This window comes from Gorilla gorilla, chromosome 11 (genome assembly GCF_029281585.2).
Source record: "Gorilla gorilla gorilla isolate KB3781 chromosome 11, NHGRI_mGorGor1-v2.1_pri, whole genome shotgun sequence".
NCBI classification, from domain to species: domain Eukaryota; kingdom Metazoa; phylum Chordata; class Mammalia; order Primates; family Hominidae; genus Gorilla; species Gorilla gorilla.
Window position 1 is genome coordinate 49,444,889 of NC_073235.2, and position 27,518 is coordinate 49,472,406.

The window sequence follows — 27,518 nt, forward strand, 5'->3', positions numbered from 1 at the left end:
CAAAAGCACTTACACAAACAATTTCCCTCCTCTTGGTCTATGTAGTTGCCTCTATCGGCAAATATTGCATTGGAGTGAGGCTATTTGGGGTTGTGTGAAAAGACAACAATTTCTAACTGACTGGCATTTGAAAAGAGAGATAGGAAGGGATAGAACTTGCACAAGAGAGAACTCAGATTAACCAAATTTCTCACTGCTTTCTATTGTGCTGTTTCTTTAGATATAAAAATCGCAGTACATGGTTGAAGATAGTTTTGGCTACTGGAATCAGAGAATAAATCCATTTTGGAAACCAGGCAAGTAGAACCATGAATGGTACACTATCTTTTGATTAGAAAGTACTCAATCAACTCTCTCTAACATGTGGCATATTGACACTATCACATAATTATCCAGTGAACTTGCCAAAGGAAGGACTAACAAAGAAAGGTGATAACAAAGGGAGGTAGCAGCAAAAACAAACAAACAAACAACAACAAAAAGACAGTAACAAAGAAAGGTACCAACAGAGAAATCTATTTGTGTGAATCTCTGTGTAATGACATGGAGCCAGGCCATAAAAATAAACTATACACATTCACTATTGATAGTAAAATGACTCATAGTCTATTTATCAATACAAAATTTTATTATTATTACTTATTTCCACAATCCACATGAGCTAGATGAAACATAACATTGAAAATACACTGTGGCTAAAGACCAAAGAGAGACTAATACCTCAATTGGGTAACAGCAAATAATAAAATATGGATTTAAATTGCTTTTCCTTCACTAAATTAATAAATTTCCATCAGTGAATAAAAACAGATTTTCCATTCCTAAAGTGTGTAATCATGGTTGAATGGTTAAAATAAAAAAACCTATAATGCCATTTGGAAATTCCTAGTGTCAATTTAAATCATGCTGACTATAAGGTTTATCAGTGCCCAACACACACTAGGTACTCTAATAAATAAAATTAATATTTTACATTTGGATCATTTCCTAAAAATTGCAAAGCACTTTCACATGCCATATCTTCCTCAATCTTCCTAACAACCTCATGACACTATAAAACAGAAATAAGCTCTTCACACTGCAACTATGTTAGAGTTTAAGTTCACAATTCAGGCTACAAAAGCATATCATTTATGATAGAAATAGAATTAAGACTTACAAATTGACAATTATTCTTGCTGGTTGATGACTAACACATACATGAGTTTCCTAAAGTTAGTGGCAAAATTGAAATGCTAAACATAAGAATAAATAAACAATAGAGGACTTCCACACTGCAGTTTTAAGAAATCCAAACATAAATGCTCCCCTCTCATAATAAGGCCTGTTAGTATTTCATAGCCTCAATCATTTCCTACTCCCAGAGTACATGAGCAAATTACATGCAAGAATAGTCATTCTTGGGCAGGCCATACAAACTGTAATTATAATTTAACACACTTGAAAGACTATTTGAAAACTCATTCAGAGTAAGTTTGTTGCAAAGTAACTGCATTTTAGCAAAAAAAAAAAAAAAAGGGGGGGTATATGGTATAATCTGAAAAAGAAATATCTAATTAAAAAACACTTGATGTGAAAATTACTATTCCTTTGGTCCTGGTGCTTTTATGTTTTTGGTGTCTTATTCGATGCTTGTTTGAAGTGAGACCCAGAGGATACGTTTTCCTGACTCCAAGTTCTTTGAATTTCTCACTGAACCATTCCTACCTCTTTCCTAGGATTTATTAAAATCCATCATGGACCATATATGTCTTCTCCATCTTTGTATATCTTTATTCAGAGGACCGTGTTTTTTTGTTACTCTTTCCTATTTCTGATAACCTTCTAATGATATTCAGTTGTTTTCTTTTTCTTTTTTTGGCAGCAAGCCTTTTAAAAACTGGTATATAGAAGCCAAATATGATATCATGTTTATAAAATCTACCATGTAGAACCCATATTTAAAAATTATGTAAAGAATGAAAATTATATTTGAAGTATTCCTATTACTGTCTCATCTCTGCATAGCATTCTATGATTTAAAACACTTTATTTACAATATATAAATTAATTTGTATCTACAAATATTATTTGAATTGTGAAAATATATGTATTTTGAGGAAAGATGAAAAAAATTGGGTCATTTCAACCAGTGTAAAAAGTACTAGTAAATATCTAATACTTTTAGTCTATTTATAAAACAGCTTTAGAAAGAAACACGTTGTCTGCTTTCCTGCACCATCATTGTAATATTGAAAACAATGATAGCAATTGAGTAAAGAATTAAGCAAAATAACATATTTAGCTTCTTTTAAAACTACATGATAATAAATGTTGTGATCTTTCCACGTCAATTTCTTTAAAAATGACTATTCAAAAAGCATTTACAAAGTATTTACCCTTATGCCAGGGACTGTATCAATTATCGTATAAGATACGCAGCTATGACCCTCCCTCAAAGACATCATAGTTTAGCATAACACATAGGAATCATAATGGAAGCTGCAGAGTACACAGTGCTGTGCAATACACAAGAGGTATCTCTTAACTCTGAGTTTAAAGGATAATCTTCACTGAGGAGCTAATTTTGAGTCTTGAAAAAAGAATCAAGATTCACCAGGTAGGCTGGGTGCAGTGGTTCATGCCCATAATCCCAGCACATTGGGAGGCCAAGGTGGGATAATCGCTTGAACCCAGGAGTTCAAAACCAGCCTGGGCAACATAAGGAGACCTCATTTCTACATTTTTTTTTTTTTTAATTAGCCTGGCATCATAGCGTGTGCCTACGGTCCCAGGTACTTGGGAGACTGAGGTTAGAGGATCACTTTGTCCAGGGAGGTCGAGGCTGCAGTCATCTGTGAGGGTACTGATACAGAAGGGAAGTGCTGGGAAGGGAAGAGCATGGTCCCTTTAAATGATACAGAGCTGGGGAAGGGAAATGCTGGGTAGAGGAGGGTGTGGTCCCTGGCTAGGGCTCCACCCCCACGGACCTAGGTGAGGAGAGGCATTTCGTATCCAAACGTTGCATTTCCCAAGACCATTCTGGCCTGCCACGCCCCCATCCTTTGCCTATAAAAACACCAAAGACCCTAGCAGGCAGACACGCAAGCAGCTGGACATGGAGAGGAGCACAACACTCAGGTGGCTGGACATGGAGAGGAACTAACCGACAGGCACCAGCACACTGGCAGGCCACCAACCAGCAGAAGCAGAAGAATGTGGAGTTTGGCTGGGGCAGTCGGAGGAGAGCCCAGGCTGCTGGAAGGCTCAACTCCAGAGGGAAACCTTCCCACATCATCTCCTTCTGACTTCCCCCATCTGCTGAGAGCTACCTCCACTCAATAAAACCTTGCACTCATTCTCCAAGCCCAAATGTGATTCGATTCCTCTGGTACATCAAGGCAAAAACCTGGAATACAGAAAGCCCTCTGTCCTTTTGATAAGGTGGAGGGTCTAATTGAACTGATTAAGACAAGCCACCTATAGACGACAAAACTAAAAGAGCACCCTGTAACACATGCCCACTGGGGCTTCAGGAGCTGTAAACATTCACCCCTAGACACTGTCACGGGGTTGGAGCTCCACAGCCTGGTTGTCTGTGTGCTTCCCCTAGAGGTTTGAGCAGCAGAGCACTGAAGAAGCAAGCCACACTCACATCACATGCCCTGCAAGGGGGATAAGGGAACTTTTCCGTTTCAGTACCACTGCACCCCAGGTTGGGCGACAGAGCAAAACCCCGTCCCAAAAAATAAAAAAAAAAGATTCACCAGGTGAATTAAAGCCTGAATAAGAATATATAAATATAGTTATAAAAGTTTGACAGTCAAAAGAGAAAAGTGAATCATAAAGTTGCATAACCTAGCAACCATAGGTCTTTATATACTGTTGTTGTTTTCCCCCAGGAATCTAGAAAAATACCAATTTGAGTTTCAGTCTTCGCTTGAAGCTCCCTCACATGTACTTTTTGGGTGATAAGGATATGAGTTTTGGTTTGATTTTTAAAGAATAATAATATACAAGAACCACAAAAAGCTATTAAATATTTTTAAAAAATAATGAACTACTAAAGGTATCCATTTGAATAAAATGTTAAATATATGACTGGCAGAAGGGGTGAAAAATCAAACTATAATTCAACAATTAAAGACCATGTATATTAATATTAAATATTACAAAAGCTTTATTTAAAGTAGTCCATAAATTAGTCACCAATTACTTTTAGTGATTTTTTAATTCTATTCAAAATACAGTCACATTGTTTTTAAAAATTAATAATGTTTCCAATAAGACACAGAGTTTAAATAACAATGGCAACAATGTTGGAGTTTCTCTAATGAAAGAGCCAGGGTTTAAAAAATAGTTTAAAAAACAGATTTATCAATTTCAGAAATCTTAAATATGACTTCCCATAATCAATCTTTTTGATGTGTTCATTACAAAGTACCTGTTCACAATAAGCTGATGGCAGTGGAGATTACCATACTGAAAAAGGTAGAGGTTCTACTTTTTATAATTTAAAATAGTATTTGTTATTAGGTGGATTTTTTAAATTCAACTTTTATTTACATCCTATTATATAGAAGATGCTAAGCTACTTTTTAACTTTTAGCTTTTTAACTTTTACTTTTTACTTTTTAACTTTTTACTTTTAACTTTTAAACTTTCTACTACTTTTTAACTTTTAACTTTCTACTTACTTTTTAACTTTTTACTTTTTAACTTTACTTTTTAACTTTTACTTTTTAACTTTTATATGGTTAGGCTAAATTTATATTTTCTAGCTAATAAGAGGCTTAAGGAGGAGTATATATATGCATGACTTTCCGTTATCCAGTAACCAACGGGCTAAGTGCGTAGTCTTCATGAGGACATACTTATCAGTCATCCGTTATGTTTATAAACATGAAACAATAAAAGCAACTTTGAGAAAGAAGAAGAAAGCTAGAGGCAGCACACTCTTAATTTCAAACTATATTACAAAACTGTAGTAATCAAAGCAGTATGTAATGACATAGAAACACTCACATAGATCAATGGAACAAATTAGAGAGACCAGAAATAATACAACCATCTAATCTTTGATAAGGATACCAAGAATACACAATGGTGTTAGAAAAACTGAATATCTACACACCAAAGTATAATATTGGACCCTTGTCTTACACCACACACAAAAATTAACTCAAAATGAATTAAAAATTTACGTGTAAATTCTGAAATCATAAAACTTCCAGAAGAAAACATAGGGAAAAAGCTTTTAGACACTGGCCTTAGCAATTATTTTTTGATATAACACCAAAAGAACAGGCGACTAAAGAAAAAAATAAACAAGTAAGACTACATCAAACTAAAAAGCTTCTTCCTAGCAAAGGAACAATCAACAAAATGAAAAGGCAACCCATGGAATGGGAGGAAATATTTGCAAACCATATATTTGATAAGGGGTTAACATCTACAATATATAAGAAACTAATGTAAGTCAATAGCAAAAATAAAAACAAAAACCTGATTTTAAAATGGGCAAAGGACCTGAATAGACATTTTTTCCAAAGGATACATGTGAATGGCCAAGAGGCAAATGAAAAGATTCTCAACATCACTAGTCATCAGAGAAATGCAAATCAAAATCACAATGAAATATCACTTCATACCTGTTAAGATAGCTAGTACGAAATAAACAAGAGATAACAAGTGTTGGCAAGAGTGTGGAGAAAAGGAAACCTTTGTACATTGTTGGCAGGAATGTAAATTGGTACAGTTATTATGAAAAACAGTAGGAAGGTTCCTCCCGCAATTAAAAATAAAGCCTCCCATAAAATCCAGTAATCTTACCTCTAGGTATATATCCAAAGGATATTAAATCAATATCTCCAAAAAGATATCTGCACCCCCATGTTCACTGAAGCATTATTCACAAAAGCCGAGCTATGGAAACAACCTAACAACAGAAGAATGAATTTAAAAATGCTGTACATATATACAATGAAATACTATCAGCTTAAAAAAATTGGGAAATCCTGACTTTTGTGACAGCATGGATGATCCTGGAGGATCTTAGGCTGAGTGTAATAAACCAGACACAGAAAGACAAATACGTTATGATCTCACTTATATGTGGAATCTAAAAAGGTCAAACTCATAGAAGCAGAGAGAATGGTGGTTGGCAGGGGCTGGTGGGTAGGAGAATGGGGAGATGTTGGTCAAAGGGTACGATCTTTTCAGTCATAAGATTAACAAGTTCTTTGTATCTAATGTACAGCATGGGTGGGTTAATCTGATTTTGGTAAATATTACACAATGTATACATATATTATTACACTGTATACTCTGAATATATTCAATATTTATTTGTCAATTACGTATTTTAAATTAAAAAATAATGAGACTACAAAAGGTATCCATTTGAATTAGACTTAGTGCACGTGAAACAATGTGAAATATATGACTGGCAGAAGTGGTGAAAAATCAAACTATAATTCAACAATTAAAAACCATATGTATTAATATTAAATATTACAAAAGCTTAATTTAAGTACCCCTTGCCTTTGAAGTTATTGAGCTTCTAGGATGTATAGATTTATAGTTTTCATCAAACTAGATTTTAAAATAGCCATACATGTTCAGATATTTTCTCTGCCTCCTTCATAGTCTGATTACATGTATATTAGTCCACTGGCATTGTCCACAGTTCACCGATGCTCCCTCATGTATTTGCTGTTGTACTCTTTTGTCTATGTGTTAATTTGAGGATAGTTTCTATTGCTATGACTTCAAGTCCTCTCATCTTTTCCTCCACAATGTCTAATCATCTGCTTTAATCCCATCCAGTGTATTTTTCATCTCACACATGGTATTTTTTCATTTCTATATGTGTGATTTAAATCTTTTTTAATGCATTCTATATTTCTAACTAACATTTTTAACATATGGAGTACAATTAAAACAAATGTTTAGTGTCCTTGTCTGGCTATTGTAATATCTGCATCGTTTCTGGATTCATTTGGATGTTTTTATTCTCCTTATTAGGGGGTCTTATATTTCTGTAGCTTTGTGTTCCTGATACACATCTTATTGGGTACTGGGCATTTTGTATTCCTAAAAATATCCTTTAACTTTGTTCTGAGACATACTTAAGTTACTTAAAATCATTTTGATTCTTTTGGATCTTACTTTATAAGATTTGACAGGCAAGACCAGGGAGGGGTTTATCCTGGGGCTAATTATTTCCACGAGTGAAGCAAGACTTGTTTACTATATACTCTCACCAATGCCTATTAGTTGTAAGGTTTTCCAGACCAGCCTGTGAGTAGCAAGACCCTTCTTGGTCTCTATAAGCACTGGCCATTGTTACCTCTAATTCTTTCTGGTGGTTCTTTTCCTGACCTTGGGGAATTTTTTCACATCAGTGCATTAAAATGTATTCTGCTGAATAATCAAGAGGGACATTCTACAGATCACTGGGTTCTTTATCTGAGCATATCTCTCTTTTGAAATAATTCACTGTGCAATTCCTCAACTCCAGGAGTTTGATAAGCTCCTGTTAGGTTCCTCCTCACACCACCACTGCTTAGAGACTCTTTCAAAGAAGTAAGCTGGGACAATTATGGGTTTCAACTCATTTTTTTTCAGAGTCACTGCTCTGCATTGCCTAATGCCCTGGGTCTAGAAAATTGTTTCATAAAAAATTAAGTAAATAGATAAAAATATACATCGTTGAAATGATAAAAGACATACATGAAGTCAAAAGCAAATTTTATACCTAATGAACAAACATGAAAAGCATTTCATTAAAGTTAAGTATATCTACCATTAACATGATTACATTTTTCTAGGACTTCTGATGACTGAAGAAGAAATAAAAGGAGGAATTGCTATTATTTGTAGTTGAAATATAATTGTCTTAGGCAAACAAAGAATGCCACCTATAAATTGAAAAAAAAGTCATTTACAAAGATTTGTTAGAAAATATTTGACCCATAGTCTCTCCTGGGTGTTTCATTGCTTGTTTTTCAATGTAAAGATTATATGAGCTGGAATAAGTATTAATATAATAATGGTAATTATCTATGTAGCACTAACTAGATGTCAGACACTGTCCTAAGTGCTTTATAGGTACTTAATTCTTTTACACTTCACTGTTGTCCCAGTTTGGGTGATGTTTAAAGGAAGAATAAAGATGTTAAATAAATCGCCCAAAATGGAATTGGGATTGTAACCAAGACCAGATGATTTCACAGAAAACACAATCAAAAATCTTAAATCTAATCATAAAATCAATAAAAAGCTTGGAAAATGCAGAAATATCTAAAATGATGGTTATCCACAGTTTTCCATGCAAAAACCATTCAGGCACAATTGTAGTTATATGGTCAATATTTGAATTTTGATGACACTTGTCTTCTCCATGCAAAAGATCTAGTCTTCAAATTTTCTTCAGTGATTTCTAGGATTGTTTCACATGCATTTAAGCCAAGTTTGTTTGTATTCTTCCATTCTGCTTTCTTTTGCTATAGCATACTCTGTCACTCTGCCAGTCACTGAAATCTTCCACTAGTGGCTTTCTTGAGCCTTCAGTTTATCAGAAGTGCCCACTGATCTGAGGTAAAGAAAATTGTCAGTGGCTCATCTCTGCCAGGACATTGTTTTGTGGCACCAAAAGAGTTCCATATGTCCCTCTAGACTCAGAGCACCCTTGATCCAATAAGCCCAGTTGGCTTCGAATTGTTCTTCCTCTTTTTTAAGGTATTAAATACAGACCTTTGAGAAAAGTGGGGACGTAAGCCATAGTGCTCTCCATTTATCACCCTTTATGTCTAAAGTCTCCCCCAAAACCCATATATATATATATATATATATATATATATAGAGAGAGAGAGAGAGAGAGAGAGAGAGAGAGAGAGAGAGAGAGAGAGAGAGAGAGAGGAAGGACCAGGATGTAATTAGTTCACAAAATTCTTATGAAAACACCTGTATCTAAAAAATATGCTCATTTTCTAAATGCATCTATTAGAAAATGAAAGGAAAATGTCTCCCCCAACCAAGGTGTCTTCAATAAGAATTAGATGGCTTTATTTTTCACATTTCATCTTGAAAAATTCAGAATACTGGAATATTTTGGGAAAAGACAACTCACTAGCAAAGAACCGAAAACCACTGTATTATAAGCAAGATACAAATACATTCATTAGTGCAGTGTGAAGAGAATAACACGATGGTAAAAAAAAACCTACTGATATTTGTCTCTTGGCAATTTTAATTTTATTGCATTTAAAAGAATCAGTTAAGAAGGACTAGAAAAGAGAATAGAGATAGTGTAGATTTTATCAAGGTCCTAAAAACACATGCTGGCTGGCTGGCTAAATGAATGGATGGATGGATGGATGGATGGATGGATGGATGGATGGATGGATGGATGCGCAGACTTTTTTTTTTTTTTTTTTGAGACACCGTTTCACTCTGTTGCCTAAGCTGGAGTGCAGTGGCACAATCTTGTCCCACTGCAACCTCCACCTCCCAGGTTCAAGTGATTCTCCTGCCTCAGCCTCCAGAGAAGCTGGGTTGGCCATGTAGGTCTCAAACTCCTGACCTCAGGCAATCCGCCCGCCTTGGCCTCCCAAAGTGTTGAGATTACAGGAGTGAGCCACCACGCCCGGCTAGACTGTCTATTCTCTGTTTGTGATATTATATAGTATTAGGTAAGCAAGCCTGCTGATGGAATGGGTGTGATGAGGGATTGGATAGAAAGAAAAAAGTCAAAGACAATTTTTAGTTTTTTACTTGAAAAAATTAGTGAATAATAATGGAATATACTAACTTTTAGAAATTGGAGACAATAGAGTTGGAGAGGTAAAAAAAATCAAGGTTTTAGTTTAGCAGAGTTGTGTTTTAAATTTCTTTCAGATATCTACATAGAGCTATCCATTGGTTGTTGAATATATTTGTGAAGTATTAGGCAAAAGTCAAGTTTGTGAATACATACGTGTGAAGCGCTGGTCTATAACTAGTAAGTAGCATTATTAGATGTATGCAGTTACTTAGGTAAAAAGTGTGGATGAAAAATGGAGATCCCTGGAGCATTTAGTGCAGAGGAGAAAGAACTAAGAAAGTGTGTTGTCATAAGTTCAACAAGGTGTTTCAAAGGGGACAGTGTGGTCAGCTAGATAGAAGATTCCTACAGAAAAGTCAAGTGAGATGAGTGCAGGAAAGGAATGCCCCTCCAGTTTGCTCTGTGAAGCTTTCTGGTGATCTTAATAAAAGCAGTTTCAGTGGAACTCAATAGAAGCATATTCATGATACATTATTTATTTGTATTTATTTATTTTTTCTTTTTTGAGACGGAGTCTTGCTCTGTCACCCAGGCTGGAGTGCAGTGGCACAATCTCCGCTCACTGCAACCTCCGCCTCCCCGGTTCATGCCATTCTCCTGCCTCGGCCTCCTGAGTAGCTGGGACTACAGTTGCCTGCCACCACGCACGGCTCATTTTTTGTATTTTTAGTAGAGACAGGGTTTCACCGTGTTAGCCAGGATGGTCTCGATCTCCTAACCTCGTGATCTGCCCGCCTCAGCCTCCCAAAGTGCTGGGATTATAGGTGTGAGCCACCGTGCCCGGCCATGATACATTATTAAGAAAACCATTTTTATGGTCACTTAGCATGCCATCATGTTCAGTCTATGTTGTACTATAATTTATTTTATTTATTTCTTTTTGAGATGGAGTCTCACTCTGTCTCCAGGCTAGAGTGCAGTGGTGCAATCTTGGCTCACTGCAACCTCTGCCTCCTGAGTTCAAGCAATTCTCCTGCCTCAGTCTCCCAAGTAGCTGGGACTACAGGGGCGCATCACCATGCCCAGCTAATTTTTATATTTTTAGTAGAGATGAGGTCTCACCATGTTGGCCAGGATGGTCTTGATCCCTTGACCTCATGATCCACCTGCCTGGGCCTCCCAAAGTGCTGGGATTACAGGTATGAGCCACCACACCCGGCCTCTATGTTGTACTGTAATTTAAGAAATATTTTATAATATATATTTAGTTTATATCCATTTTTCAGTATTACAAATGACATAATTATGACTCTCCTTGTACATATAGTGTTATATCTTCAATCACTTCCCTAAGACAAAGTCATAGTTGAGGTGTTTTTTTAATTCACAGATAATGTATGTGGTAAATATTTTGAATATATACTGCCAATTTCCCCCTCTCTATGCAGTTTAACTTAGAGTATAATTCCTGACCTGGTGATAAAATACAAATAAATGAACTAAAAATGATTTATCTTGTTTAAATTAAAGTAGAGGTCTCCAACACCCAACAACCCAATTCATTCCTCTACACTCATATTGAAACAATAATTCTTATTTAAAACAGTTATCCTTTTTTATACTAGAACTAACTTTGTTCAGCTTACTTTATGTGTGAGAGAGATTTGGAAAGAAAAAGTCATATAATGCTATAGTTTCTGTTACTTTGAGTCCATATTCTATGCATCTCATACTGAACAAAGGTAAGGTTTGAGTAAAACCTACACATTCTGAATTATTTGAGCTACTAGGTAAATCTACCATTAAAACTAATGAAATAACATTCTGGCTAAAAAAGCACTCAAATCTTAAGAAATAAATTCACCCATGTTATTTTAAAAAGCATATAATAGAATAGAATCAGGGTTTAAAACAATCTATTGTGTTTATTTACATCTCACAGAGCAGTAACAATCAAAGTTAAATTAAAACATCCTTGGTGCTTGGCACATTGCCTGGCACTTCACAGGTGCTTAATAAATATTTGTTGAATGAATTCAGTCAGTTCAGGAAGAAATAACATATATCAACATTGCGTTCTCTCCTGTGGATGAACAGCATGTTTTGCAAGGTAGTCCAAGAATCAATAGTAATTACTTTAGGATTTTGATGATTTGAAAAATTAACTTTAAAAGTGTGAATTAGGTTGTGTGTTGGCTTCTCTATCTCTAAAGTTCAATACTTTGCTTTCTGAAATGAACATACAAAAGCATTTTTTTTTCTCCAAAGGAGTCAAGCACCCTTTAGACACCAAATTAAACACCTTAGTTTATCTTTAGTGCATGGTAATTGAATAAATGTGCCTTCCCAGTAATACCCACAATTTTATTTCTCCTATTACAAATGTTCATCCAACATGAGCATATTTTAGGCTGGTCAAAATCAACACCTCTATTAAACAGTATTTTCCTCCAGTCAATATTTTTCTCATTCAAACATTTACTTTCAGCAATCCTAAAACTCCAGCGATCTAAATATAGGCAACCTCAACTTGAAAAAATTCACAGCTAAAACTAACATATACTCTCTGCCAATCTGTGCACCAGCTGTGGATTAAAATGTGCTGAAAAGCAGAACATTTTGTCTCTCTTCAATGATCAAATAGTCTCTTGCAGCATATACAACTCTTCATTAAATGGGAGCGGGGGGTGCTGCAGGAGGGAGAGAAGAATCTGTGTGACTTATTTTGAGGTGTCCGGAAGGTGCTGAAATCCACTTAACTTACAGTTGTCACCTGGTTCTTTAAACAAAAAGCTATCTGAGTATTAAATAGAAGCAAGGAGAGCAGTGGTAACTGAGTTAGATTCTTGGAAGGAGAGTATCTTTCTGACTTTTCCAAATTACTTTCAGATTTGCTTCCTGTTTACTTTCTGGCAAACATTTAAAAATATCTGCCCAAATGAGGTCGCATTTGCAGAGACTGTAGAAATTCCATGCAACTGCAAGGTTCCAGGAAAAAAATGACAGATTTATTACAGGGGTTAGCATTAGCCAAAGAGCTCATTTAATTATTTTAAGTCTCTTGCAAAATGTGAGTTCTTTTTTACGTTAATATAGTACTTACCAATATATATTCTTCTAATATTTGTAGCACAAAATTGCTCAAAATTGTTTCTACAATCCCATAGATCACAAATTCTTTACTTATTTACTCATTTTAAATGGCCTCAAAAACTGTACAGGGATTATCCAGCACAGAATGTCTTACTTAAAAAGATTGATGCTAACCTGATCAGCATAATATACGAATTGAAGCATAGCATCACAAGAAAAAAAATCTTAAAATTGTTGACTGTAAAATCATGATGAATATTTTTTTCAGTTTGTACAATGGTCAAATTTTTGTAGAGACTTTTGTCCAATGGCAGAACAATCTGTTTTACTTATTTAGCTTCTCAAAGTATAAGTTCTGTTGTCTCCTAACCATATGGCAAAACAGAATTGTCACTGTCTAATCATAGCTTGTATTATTTCATGTTAATGAGCAAACCTTAAGTTCTCCACCATAATTTTATAAATACAAAGTGTATGTATGTTAATCAAATTGCCAAATTTAAGATTATTACTCACTGAGAATCAAAATGGAAATCTTACACTAAATAAAAAAAGGAAAAATTTGTATGTCTGTGTGTATATCATTATGATATTTTTATGTAGATATTTTATCTTTAGATATTATCTCAATAAAAATAAAGAAAAACAGGAAATTTGAGTAACATACTTATCTTTAAAATACGCAATTTATAAAGCAGAAATACAAAAAATCAAAGCAATATAAGTAGCATTTTTCTTATATTTAAGTAGTACTTTATACTTTTAAAACCTCTTTTAACTATTTCATTGTGAACTTTACAATCACTTTTCAAACTACAAAAACACACTGTTATTCTTAATTTTTAGATGAGAAGGCAGATACAGAAATTAAGTGATTTTCCACAATGCCTTACAACTGATCTCATGGTGGAAGTTGTTTTTAAACTTTCTTAAACTTCAAACACACACACACACACACACACACACACACACTCCTCTGAATTACAATCAGATAGCCAAATAAAAAAAATCTCCTACTTGCCGTGTGTCTTAAGAGGACAATAAAGCAAAAGTTGATATATGCATTAAAATAAAATGATATAGGCAAACAGTTCAACTAAAGGCAAAGCAGGAAAAAAAGAAAAAAATGCACAAATGATTGGAAGGAAAAAGTGGTTGTCTTTCTCTCTTCTTAATGCAAAAAAAAAAAATCTAATCAGAACTCTAAATGTGAATTTCACAAACACAAGGCCACACCAAGGAAATTAAGAGCAGCACAGTATAGGTTAAGGGCCACTTAATGACAAAGCATAATCAGTCCATTCCAATTGACCTTTTAGAAATAATCAGTGTTTTTGTCACTGAGTTTTATAGTATTTTTTTTCAAGCAACTTAACTTCTCTATCCTTGACTAACTTGCAAAAGGATACAGAATTGAATATACAAATATACCGCGTTACAGCTACCATTGATGTTCAATTCTTTTGATGGACAGAGTACATAACAATCATCTTAATGGAACTATATAAAAAAAATCAGACTATCTTTGAAATCCAACATCAAAAGTTTTCTGAAATAAGTAGTTACAATGTTTTAAATTTAAGTTTTAAATATTAGGTATTGCACAGAAATCAGAGGTAAACATGACTGATTCCAGACAATTTGCTCTGAAAATAAGAATTGGCCAAATGTTAAGCTCAATTAGACAGCTGTCTATATTATCTGGGGTTATGAAAGACCCTTTTGCTCTTACACTTTTTATCTTACAGCACCTCATGGTGTCTTAAATTCCCACTAGACTTAAGATTCTGAAGGTCACTGAGCAAATGTCAATGTTATCAGCACACATTTTAACACATCTCACACATCTAGTCGTTATCAGCTATCAACACCTCAACTTGGATTCATGTAAAAAAAAGAGCCTAATCAGTTACCTGGCAAAGAATAAAATAAAGAACTTGTATATTATCATTGAAGGGAAAATGTGACAAATAGGCTTTCTTGTGAGGTAGAAAGGGTAGATATAATTGGGAAAGTAAGAGTGAAGGACAACCAGAGGCCGACAATGGGAAGAATTAGATATGGGTTACTCTGTCTTTGTCTTTTCCAGCTCCACAAAAAACTTCAGCTCAAGTCTCATCCATAATTCTAAACCAGCCATTATAATCTTAGAAATAAACCAATACATTCAGTATTTTGTTTCTTACATTTTTACCAAATCTCAGCATCTTCTTTATCACACATGTAGAAGTCTGTGGAGTTGTCATGAAGGATGTTAGGTAAAAGATTTCTACTTTAAGATCTCTGATAACTGGTGTATCAGAGCTATCTGGTAACATATCAGGATATCTCCAAATGTGATATTTGCCTCAATTTTCCTGCCTGAAATTCTTCTAATGAAGTCCAGGTCTCTATGTCCACCACAACTAAATGTCACATGTTGTGAACAGCAAGAGGTTAGACCTTGTCAAAGCAGGATCTTGACTGAGCAGGGGTTTATTGGAAGATGCCAAGAACCAACCCAAGATGTACTACAGTCTGTAGTTCAGAGAGAGAGCAAAAAAGTTCATCCAGTGGACAAGAAAAAAAGACATAAGAAGAATTACCAGCACAGTCTGATTTATTTTGATTTATCTTGCCTAGTAGAGTCTTCCTCTGGTTTTTTTTTTTCTAATATTTGCTTTTTCTATCCTGTAAGTAATTCATGTTAACAAGAGAAGACTTGGAAAACATGCAGATGAAACCATATACCACCTGAGATTTAACCACCTGGAGATAATCACTAATAACATTTTCATATATTTCCTCCCAATCTGTTTTTTTTTCTCTGCATATATAGTTGTAGATAAAAATATAGAGGGATGTTTTGCCTCAAAAGGTACATATGCTTGTATAAGCCTTATATCATTCAGTGAATTGTTGCGAATATTTTTCGAGTCCCTCAAATTCTATAACACGATTTAAAGGCTACAAAGTTAAGTCTAGTGTATGATATGCCATCTAAGGGTGCTGCTGACCCATAGGAACTCAAAGGCAAACTGATGTTGTCTATTTCTTACCTGTCTTCTCCTTTGAAAACTGGAACACTCTTGGCTCTTTGCTGGGTTGAGCCACCACGATGACACCACTGTGTATCTTACTTTGGGTGTCATGCATCCTACACCTCCTTCAGACCTATGAAATTGCACCTACTGGAAAAAAAAACATTTGCTGAAATTGTCCACATCTTTGCACTGCCTCTTAGACTGTCTGGCCATCTGTGTCAGAGCATCAACTTCCACAGCCCCATTTCTTCAATCCCATCTAATCCTGGTTTCCTCCCTGCATGTATTTGTGGGTAAGAGATACCATATCTTATTTCTAAGCCTGTTTCTAGAATTAAAAGTGTACAGAGGAAATATTAATGAAAACACATTTATACATGTTATTATCTTGCCTGGCTATCCCTGAACAGGTATGTAGATTTTAGTATGGCAGTTCCTGAACTCAATCTCCACACATAGGTAGGGGATCTTCTTTGGACTTTTGTCATATTCATTCAACAAGTATTTATTGGGCACTTACTATGTGTCAATCACTATTTCATTTGCCTGGTCTTCAAAGACTACATTCCAGGGAAAAAATAAGGAAAACAGACAAATATAATAATTACAAATATAAAAAATGTGATTGAGGAATCAAACAGTAGGTTGGGTTAAAGAATACTTAGGGGACCAACTTAAAAGAAATCAGGAAACACTACCCTGAGGAAATCTCCAGCACATTGTGGAGACTCGCTTTCCCCAGGATCCCAAAGAATTAAATTCACCTTCTTACCATTTTCAAAAGCACCTAATATGTTGCAGGCTAGGATCCTTAGAATCTTGTCATTCCTGTCTCACACGTCCTTCATCCCCAACAACGTCCAGTCAATGCAACTTCTCATTAAAATATGTCTATTTCTACCTCACCTGAAGCACTTAAATACCTGCAGTGAACGAGTTAAACGATTAAAAATGCATTTTTCTTCCCAGCCTGCAGCAGTTCAACACATGAATTATGCCTTTGATTCTGGCAACTCTTCTGCAACTAAAAAGATGTTTGAAAAAGGAAAACAGGAAATGCCACAAAGAAATGTGTCTCTTTGTTTTTTTGGAGAAAAACCTTCCCATCAGTGGCGTCCAGCAGAACAAAGTGAAATATGCTAGAGTTTAAGAGTTAGCCAAACCTTGGAATTGGATTCTAGTTCTGCATCTTGCTTACTGTGGTGAGCTCAGTAAATTACTGAACCACATTAAACCTCAATTTCCTCCTCTATAAAATGAGAATACAATACTCTATGTAATGTAATTCTAAGAATTAGAAATAATATACGTAAAGCACTTAGCACAGCACCCTCTCACATATCTCTGGATAAATAGCTATTGTCATCATTTCTTAATGACCTCATGATTAATGTATGGATTGTTATCCACATTTTATTTATACATTATCCTCACGGTGTGCCACCATGCCCAGAAAGGTTCAATAACTTGCCCAGAATTAGAGTCAAGGTGAGGCTTTAACTCCAAAACTCTGCTCTTAACTATGGTTAGAGCACTACAAAAAAGATAAATGTAGAATAGCACATTAGTCAATTTCATTAGGTTGCATCTCAGGTGCAAGGCTATTCATTCAAAGTAGCACGTGGCAGACGGAATATTATGTGGTGCCAGGATGTGCCTTAAAATCAAGAACCATGCCTGAGTGACACTGAGAGTACTGATTTGCCTACAACTGCCTTCACTCAAGCAAGACTGAGCTCAAGGGATGGCAGGAAAGCAAGAAGGGTGAGGAAGGTGAAACCCAGTGGATTAACGGGTGGTAAGAGGAGCCTACTACAGGGGGTCTCAAAGGAGTACACATATGCACCAAATACCAGTGAGGGAACCTAATTCAGACCACACTTTAAACATATTTTACATATTATGATGGGGAAGAAATTTTAATTGAAAAGATTTGTCCAGATGTTGCAGTGCCCTAGCTACCAAGCTGGATTATATACAGGTCGGGAATCTTTTCTTAGGTGAAAAGGAATGACACTAAAGAGAAAATGACAGTGCTGAAACCATGAGATCGTGGTTCAGGCAAAACTAAGGAGCAGGAACCATGGCAAAAATTCAAGCCTTTGAACAGAGCCACAGTGCAGACAGGAAAGAGAAGAAAAGGAAAGCAAAGGCGCACAGCCTTGCAGGGAAAGAACACTCCTGGGGCTTTGGCCATACATAGGTTTCTTGGTAGCAAAGGCATTGGGGGAGCAAAAAAGAGCCCAGCAGTCACGACCAGATTAGCTGTTTCTCTGGCGGGCTTTAGTTCTAAGTCCCATCAGATGGAGGGACTAAGGCATTTGGTATATTTTCTGACTTAGCCAAGGTTGCTTTAGGCAGGAGATTGCATTTACATCTGAAAACATCACTGAGTACATCCAGAAGTGTTGCAAAAAATAAAGGTAGGGAAAATGGGGCCTAAATTGGACCTCTGTTTATTCAGCGTAGGTGGAGATACCTACAAATGAACTTTCAAACAGGGACGTGAACTCTACAGTCACAACTGATCTAGTACTGAGTAGACAGATAGTATCTGGGAAGGTCTGTTAAAGCCTAAGATAATAATATTAGCTGAAGGTCCATTTTTTACAGCATAACATACTGAACCCCAGAGGTTAAGAAAGGAATGTGATGCAAGTGAATGTTCATCACAACATTATTCACAATAGCAAAGACATGGAATCAATCTAAATGCCTATCAATGACAGATTGGATAAAGGAAACGTGGTACGTGTACACCATAGAATACTACTCAGCTATAAAAAAGAATGAGATCATGTCTTTTGTGGGAACATGGATGGAGCTGGAGGCCATTATCCTTAGCAAACTCACACAGGAACAGAAAACCAAATACTGCATATTCTCACATATAAGTGGGAGCTAAATGAGAAGAACTCAGGAACACAAAGAAGGAAACAACACACACTGTGGTCTACTGGAGGGTGGAGAGAAGGAGGAGGGAGAGGAGGAGAAAAGATAACTATTGGGTACTGGGCTTAATACTTGGGTGATGAAATAATCTGCACAATAAACCCTATGACATGAATTCACCTATGTAACAAACTTCCACATGTACCCCCAAACCTAAAATAAAAGTGATTAATTAAAAAAAGGAATGTCAGATTATCAGTGTTAGTTTCTAGTCTAGATAAGAAGTTCTCAGGCACAGAAATATGTCTTAAGGTTTGAGAATGCAGATATTAGAATTATAGCAGAAAATTTGTTAGAGAAGTAATAGGGAGAATCCTGCACTGACCTATCATGGTGGCACCAAGATACTCAATGGGCTTTAGTATTGATTTGGTTTTTTTATATATACAGTACTCTAAAGATAGAGCCAGTTACTAGGGATAAGGAAGTGGGTGTGCTTGACAGGGGGTGCAAGAATTACACATCTGAGTGTGCTGGAATGGGGCCTGGAGGACCAGGAGTGGAACCAAGTGTTTTTCTACAGTGTTCATGGAAGCAAAATGGCAATATCAAGGATTCTTTCCCAGGTATTAAACCACCTTTGACAATGAGAATGTTTCCCCTCCATATTGTTGTTCCACCAACACCTTCTTGTCTGCTACTCCTTTTCCCATGAGGGATTATGGTTATCCAAGCCCTTTGATACACCAGCCTACCCAAGTCAGCCCTCCTGAAATTATTCCTGACTCTCCCGATGAGGGGCCCTTCAAACTGATTTCTGGATTTTTTGACACAACCCAGTTACTCTGTGATCTTTTTGTTTGTTTCCAGGACAGAAAAAAAAAAAAAGTTCTAGACTCATACGTTTCCTGCCTTAGTTCTGGAATCAATCATTTCTCTGAGGAGCCCTGGTTGCATTTAATGGAGAACGATATTGAGAACTCATGATCTGGGCACTAAGACTGTTCATTCTTTTTAAGATTTTGCTGCTCCCAGACCTTTGCAGTAGACAGAGGTAGGAAAGGTATATAGTCATGCATCACTTAACAGTGGGGATACATTCTGAGAAATGCATCATTACACAATTTTGTCATCACAGGGACATCATAGAGTGTACTTACACAAACCTAGATGGTATGGCTTACTACTCACCTAGGTTATATGGCACAGCCTATTGCTCCTAAGCTACAAACCTGTACAGCTTGTTACTATATTGAACACTGTAGGCAACTGTAACACAACGGTAAGTATTTGCATATCCAAACATAGAAAATGTACAGTAAAAATACAGTATTATAATCTTAAGAGACCACTGTCATTTATGGAGTCTGTCCTTGACCAAAATATCACTAAGCAGTACATGACTATATATGAGTGTGTGTATGTATACCACAACTTACATCTATATTTATTTATGAATCCACATGTATTGAAAACTTCAGAAATCATTCTAGTTTTATTCATTTCCATACTTGTAACTCTCTTCTGATACCTGGATCACCATACCTTTAGCAGAATTACTTATTTGATCAAACCCCTGTGTATTAGTCTGTTCTCATGCTGCTAACAAAGACATACCCAAGACTGGGTAATTTATTTTAAAAAAAAGAGGTTTAATAGACTCACAGTTCCACACGGCTGGGGAGGCCTCACAATCATGGTGGAAGGCAAAGGAAGAGCAAAGGGATGTCTTACATGGCAGCAGATAAGAGAGCATGTGCAGGGGAACTGTGCTTTATAAAACCATCAGATCTCATGAGACTTATTTACTATCATGAGAACAGCATGGGAAACCCCCCCCCACCCCATGATTCAACTACTTTCCATAGGGTCCCTCCCATGACATGTGGGGATTATGAGAGCTACAATTCGAGGTGAGATTTGGGTGGGGACACAGGCAAACCCTATCACCCTGTTATGTCACCAGTCCATCTCCAGCTTTGCATAGATGTCTTCCTCACTTCACCTAGGCTCTGACCCCCAACCCCAGGCCAGGTTGCTCCCCATGGCCTGTGTGGAAGCCCCCATCCCATCTCCAACTCAGATAGTCCAAGTATAGTAATTTATTCAAGTATAAATATAATTAAAACGTCCATATCTTTGAGTATCTACGGTCTACATTTAATTTTTCAGTATTTAGGAAAAGTTGATTTGAGTAGTTTTCTATTTAGTTTCTAATAAAGAACAATCTTCCCTGTGACACCCTGTATTTGTCTAATACAGGGGCTGGCAAGCAGACTGTGGGCCAAATTCTGCCTATGGCCTAATAGTATACAGCCCTGTATACTAATTGTACATAGATAATATACACACAATATACACAGTTAGTATACAGCAATCTAAGAATGGTTTTTACATTTTTTAAGGGTTGTGAAAAAAATATATGTGACAGAGACCATATGTGATCCGGAAAAACTTAAGTATTTACTATCTGGCTCTTTACAGAAAAAGTTTGCCAACCCTGGTCTGGGATATCTTACTGCTCTGCCAACTTGGCTAACTCATTTACCAGGAGGTAGTGACATAAAATGAAATAAGTTTCTGAGCTGCTTTAAGCCTCAAGGACTAAATAAGTTGCAAGTAACCAGTGAAATCGCCATCATATCAAAACAGAAATAATGAATAACTTGCAAAATCATCAGTGAGAACAGGATAGTGCTAAGGATACAATCTAAGTCACCCCACTCCTTATCTCAGATTAAACATGCCAAGCTCCATTTGCCTCTGATTTGCGTGGTCATTAGTGGAAGCCTGGCCTCCAATACTATTTATTTCAATAAACATCTTCTTATGCAATACTATTTATTTCAATAAACATCTTCTTATGTAAAATCCTAATGCTTGATTATATGAATTCATATAACTACAGAATTAATGGAGTATAACCCAAATTCAAATTCAAAATTAAGTCAATTTTGAACTAAAATATAATTGATTGCAAGAATTACATAACCCTGGAAGTGGAGTACTTCAAAAGAAAAAGGTCATTATTTCTTAGCTACATGCCAAATATTAATAGGGTGGGAGGGTAAAATTGTCACCTTTGAACTAATATAGCACCCACTTATTAGTAAACCTTGTAGGGCCAGGTGTGGTGGCTCATGCCTATAATCCCAGCACTCTGGGAGGCCGAGGCAGGCAGATCACCTGAGATTGGGAGTTCGAGACCAGCCTGACCAACATGGAGAAACCCCATCTCTACTAAAAATACAAAATTAGCCGAGCATTGTGGCGCATCCCTGTAATCCCAGCTACTCGGGAAGCTGAGGCAGGAGAATCACTTGAACCCGGGAGGCGGAGGTTGCGGTGAGCCAAGATCATGCCATTGCACTCCAGCCTGGGCAACAAGAGCAAAACTCCATCTCGAAAATTAATAAATAAAATAAACCTTGTATATTTGGTTTACTGCTTTGTATTAGAAACCCATAGGCCTGGTTTCTTAGAGGCAAAATTGCAGTTTCTGGATGAAGATAAGAAAAACCCATTTACATGGCTACAGTAAAAAGTGGAATGCACAGAAACTGCTCCAAAGCTCTGCTAACAAAAGCATGCCTGACACAATTTTCTTCCCTCACCAACACAAGAGAAAGGAAAGCAATGCTCAGCATTGTTTATCAATTTAAGTGCATCAATTCTGTTTTCCACATATTGTGATTTCCCTGCCTTAAAAACAAAAAATCTCTTTTTTTGGAAGAAAGGTTTTAAATAGCTTCAGTCTGTTCCCTTTATTTTCTTTTCTCACCCAAGCAGTGCCCCCAGACAATTGGGGGCATATAAATGAAAAGTAATATGAAGCGGGGAAAGAAATAACAACTCAAAAAAAAAACAATATTCACAGTGCCGTGAATTCATATTCCACTATTAGTTTACAGTCTCACATAACAGCTTAGGCTGAAATATGAGTTCCAGTGCAATGCTTGCACTAATTGTCCTGAATAATTCAGGTTTTATCACTTTCCAGGGCCTCTCTGAAGTGGGGTTGCTGGAAGCCATATTTGTTTCTTCAGCACCCACAATATGATGATTGTTATGTTGCAAACTATGCAGTGAGCTGGAGCTGCTTGATTTGGAAGGCCAAACAGAGGAGAAATTTCAGAGCATCGCCAGTCTGAGAAACCAACTGGTGTTCAGTACATTCCACACACACTAAGATTGGAATGTTACCTGAGTTTACGGATTGCTGTGCATAGTCTCCTTTAACAAGGTTAGAGAAATCTCTAATTGCAATTTTTGTTTTCTTTGGCTCAAGAGTGAAATTCTGAAGCAGGTGATGACTTGAAATAGGTCCTGGAGAGAATAAAGAAAGAAAATTAGCAAAATAAATAAATAAAAATAAATTTAAAAATACCTCATTCAACTGCTTTGTCTGCGTAATAACATTGAGCATGACTGTCACTCTGAAGACATATTAGCTCATTTAGGTAATTAGTGTGAGCAGCATGTTTCCCTACTTATTCCATTCAATTATAGGGTTCTCACTTTGTCATTACTGGAGTGTCTTAATGTGACTTGTAATTAGTGTAATTACAATCCAATGTTAATTATATCTGCCACTTAGACATAATTTTATATAGTAATGGTCTCTAATCTCAATAACCTTATTATGTTGTTTATTCAAAGAGGAATTAAGTCTTCTTTCATGCGTCAAATATGGAGATTACAAAAAAGTACCGCTTGTGTCATTTTGATAGTTATGACAAGGGAATCTCTGAAATAGCAAAATCATATTTGAGACAATGTCTGCATGTGCAAACAATTAACAGCAGTTCCTCCCTGTTTCCGGAAATATGCCTATGTATCTCCAAATAACTGTGTTTAGAGGCAGTTTGAGCCTTGACTTGCTCATGAATTCTAGGAAGAACTAATGAGTGTACATGTAGTAGAAGCCTGTTACTGTGGTTCCATTTATTAGAATACCAAATACACTCATTGCTGACCATTTAATGGACCATTGCTCTGAGTAACTAACCATTGTATACAATGTAATAATATCACCTTGCATTTGAAGAGCACATTATCTTTTGAAGTGCCTTTAAAAATATTATTTCAGTTAATCCTGGAAACAACTTCATGGGAATAGTGATGGTAGGTATCAGATCATTGCAATAGATTGAATAAAAATGAAAGGACATTGGCCATGTTCATTTAACAAGGGAAGAGCTACTAATCAGAAGCCAATTCAGTAAAGCCATTAATAGCATGGGCTCTACAGTTAACATTTCTAAGTTTTGAATCCCAGCTCTTTCACCTAAAAATTCAGGGCCCTTCAGTAAGTTTCTTAACTCCTCTAACCATCAGTGTCCTCATCTGTATGTCAGAAATAGCAACAAGATCTAATCCATAGAATAGTTACAAGGATTAAATGAGCTATAGAGAAAAAGCTTAAAACAGTTTTGGGCACAAACTAAAAACTAAATAAATATTGGCTGCTATTATTGTTATTCTCAACAGCACTCTCATCTCTTGATTTGTGACCCTATATTTTTTCCCATAAACCACATCACTTTCTTCTAGATTTCCATATGCTAACTACTAATTAAAGGTTTGATCTATACACTGCAAGTTTTGTGTGCAGATAGTATATTCATTTAGAAATAGATAACTCTGACCAAGAACTATTCAATAAAGCTAAAAGGAAGGATCCTTTAGCCAACTCAGCTGTTATAAAACGCAATACCAAGAAATTCCTTAGGAAAAGATTCAGTGGTTTTATTGCTACAAGCACCAACACTTCACACTTCCTGACATACTCAGAGTGGTACTTCTTGTTACTATAATATTTCATGAATCCTGAAAAACTTAACACAGCCAAATGCAATAGCATGTGCAAAGTAGTCTTTACACACAGGCCTACAAAAATATTGGTTATTATTTATTTAACAGATCTCAGTATCTGTATTTTTAACAGAAATATTAAGTCAGAATGTTACAATTTACAAATCTTTCCTTTTGAGCTTTCTCATTGCTTTTAAGCTCAAGTTTATATCCTGATTTTCCAGAAACAAATAGGTTGCATACCAAGTTTTGAAATGACTTGCCTTCTCTTAATGTGTGGTAATTTCTGTGATGAAGTTGACAAAGAACAAGTATTCTCATCATCTATTCAGTAATAAACAAGAAGATAGTTTTTGCTGCTAACTTCTCTAGCCTAACAACAACATCAACAATGAGCCACTACATTCCTGGCTATTTTTTTTAGGTCATTTTTAAAGTTCTCAGGTAGGGAAAATATTAGCTCTTGGAGTGTGCTCTAGGCTGGGGGAAAACGCTGGACCTGCTGGAGGTTTAGCAGTATAAACACAACCTGTTAGGAAATCTTTGGAATGTGCACTGCTGCCATGGAGCTGGTCATTAAATAGTAACTAGCAGCTCTTCTGACTTTTTGTTTTATTTTTAATTATTTGCATGCAATGTTGAGATAATTTTGCTGAACAAAAAAAAAAAAAGAAAACACTAAAAGATATCAATTCCTCCCTCTCAATTCTTGGAGTAACTGCAGTGACCCAGGTTTAAACCTGAAGCTTCAAAAGATGTGGATGAATTGTCACTCCCAGAAGAAACCTTCACAAGGAGGCATCAGGTTTTAATGTTCTCAAGTGCATGAAGACTGCCAGCCTTTCAAGCTGCATGAGGCTTAAGAAATCACAAGCCCTCCAGCCTGTTGGCCATCCTTCTGATTAGTCAATGATGACCCCAGACTGCTTCTCCTAGAGTGCGAGTCTCCATTCTTGTCTGAAAACACTGATATCGAGTGGTAGTGGTGTGCAGCTTAAAAAATACAGGTAGTGGCCAGGCGCAAAGGCTCATGTCTGTAATCCCAGCACTTTGGGAGGCTGAAGCGGTGGATCACCTGAGGTCAGGAGCTCAAGACCAGCCTGGCCAACATGGTGAAACCCCGTCTCTACTAAAAGTACAAAAATTAGCCAGGCGTAGTGGTGGGCACCTGTAATCTCAGCTACTCAGGAGGCTGAGGCAGCAGAATTGCTGGAACCCGGGAGGCGGAGGTTGCATTGAGCCAAGATTGCGCCATTGCACTCCAGCCCGGGTGACAACAGCAAGATTCCGTCTCAAAAAAAAAAAAGAAGGAAAGAAATAGAGGTAGTATTCTCATGAAGAAACTCCCACAGGCTGACAGGAGGCCATGGTAGGAAAAGGCATTGCTCAGAGGCTGGTGATGTATTTCTATTCCTCTTTCCAGAATCGGCTAACTTGGTTACCTTGACGGTTCTCTTGACCTCCTTACGGCTTACTTTCCCCATCTGAAATTATTTCTCAACTCCATAATTTTCCAAATATTCATGAAGACAAAATACAAAATTAAATTATATTTATTAAATACTTTATGTTCTTAGAAAAAAATATGAGTTGCTAATAGTGGTGATGATTTCATAGGTGAGAGGTTGTCTGAGAAGCCAAAACAATGTTTGTCTAAAACGAGGGCAAAAGTTTGGAATTTGAATATACGTACACATATTAACAACAGGGATGGTAGAATTGTGTAAGGCGTTGGGATCAGACAGGACTAAGTTCAAAGCCAGGCTCCACTGCTTTGCAGCTGTAGTCATGCTGGATACTTAACCTCACTAAGACACAGTTTCTTTATCTGTAAAATAGTGACATGAATAGCATGTTGAAAGGGCTACTGTGAGGATTATATGAGATAATGAACGCAATGTACTTAGCAGGTTCTGGACTCAAAAAGGGCAACTGTTATGATGAGAGTAGACCATGATAATGAACATCAATTTTACGCTACCTGCCATAAGAAACAATTAGAAGGTTCTAAAATATGAAATACACTTTATGGTTTCAGAAGATTATTCTGTTGTGAAGAAAATGGATGAATGCTAATAGGCTAATGCAGGGAAAATCATTGGGAGACTGTCATCCAGGTAAAGGAACAGTTGTTTGGATATGAATTTTTGCAGTAGAAATGGTGACAGGTGAACAAATTCAGGCGATATTTTGGAGGTCTCACCAAGCGGACTCTGATGGCTTGGATGTGGGATGTGAGAAGAAGAAGGATCCAGGTTTTGAGCCAGAGCAGTTGTGGGATGGTGGTGTGATGTAGCAGATGTTGTGGTGTGCTGCCCAAATCCTTCCTTCCCACGTTCAGGAAAAAGGCACTCATTCCCCAGCCTCTGGGAGTGTTGACTGCTGACTGCTCATAGCCAAGTCCCTCCCTGGAAACTGCTCTCAGCTGAAAGTTGCTGCCTTGCCCAAAGTTGAACATCCTTCCCAGAGACAGCCTCTAGAGAAAGACTGGTAGATAATAGGCTAAAAAGTCTTGGCCCATTAAAATGTGGGGCAAAATTCAGAACAATTCTAAAGGGCCACCCCAGCTCAGAGATTTCCATAGATGCATTTGAGGCCTTTGTTGTGGAATGCAGTTCTGCTTCTTTCTCTGTCCAGTCTTGCTTCCCACTCCCTCAGATGGTGTGGTTCCAGAAAACCCTCCCAATCATTTCCTTTACGTAGATCTCTGCTTCAGAATCTGTTTCCAGGGTATCCAACCTAAGAGGATTTGTGTTAGTTGAGGCTCTACAAGCAGAATCTAAAAATGTGATGTTGGAACTAGATCGTCACCTGCTGGCAGGCCAGCCATGAGGACCCCTTCCCTGATAGACATTGATAGTATTGTAGCATGCTATAATGGGTCCATTGTTACAAGTGTCACAATTAATGAAATGGAATGAAATACTGATAGAAAGGGAAGCACTGGTTAG

The 27,518-nt window shown here is 36.7% G+C and overlaps 1 long non-coding RNA gene across 1 annotated transcript in view; it reads right to left on the reverse strand.

The window, feature by feature from the left end:
• The window catches only part of LOC129532071 (uncharacterized), a 120,046-nt gene extending 93,651 nt beyond the window's left edge, over positions 1-26,395 (reverse strand). Inside the window, exons 1-2 of the long non-coding RNA XR_010129579.1 lie at positions 26,261-26,395; positions 22,957-23,079 (exon numbers count right to left, since the gene is read on the reverse strand). This is a non-coding gene — a long non-coding RNA (uncharacterized lncRNA). The remainder of the gene's footprint in view (positions 1-22,956; positions 23,080-26,260) is intronic.
• Positions 26,396-27,518: the final 1,123 nt, after the last annotated feature.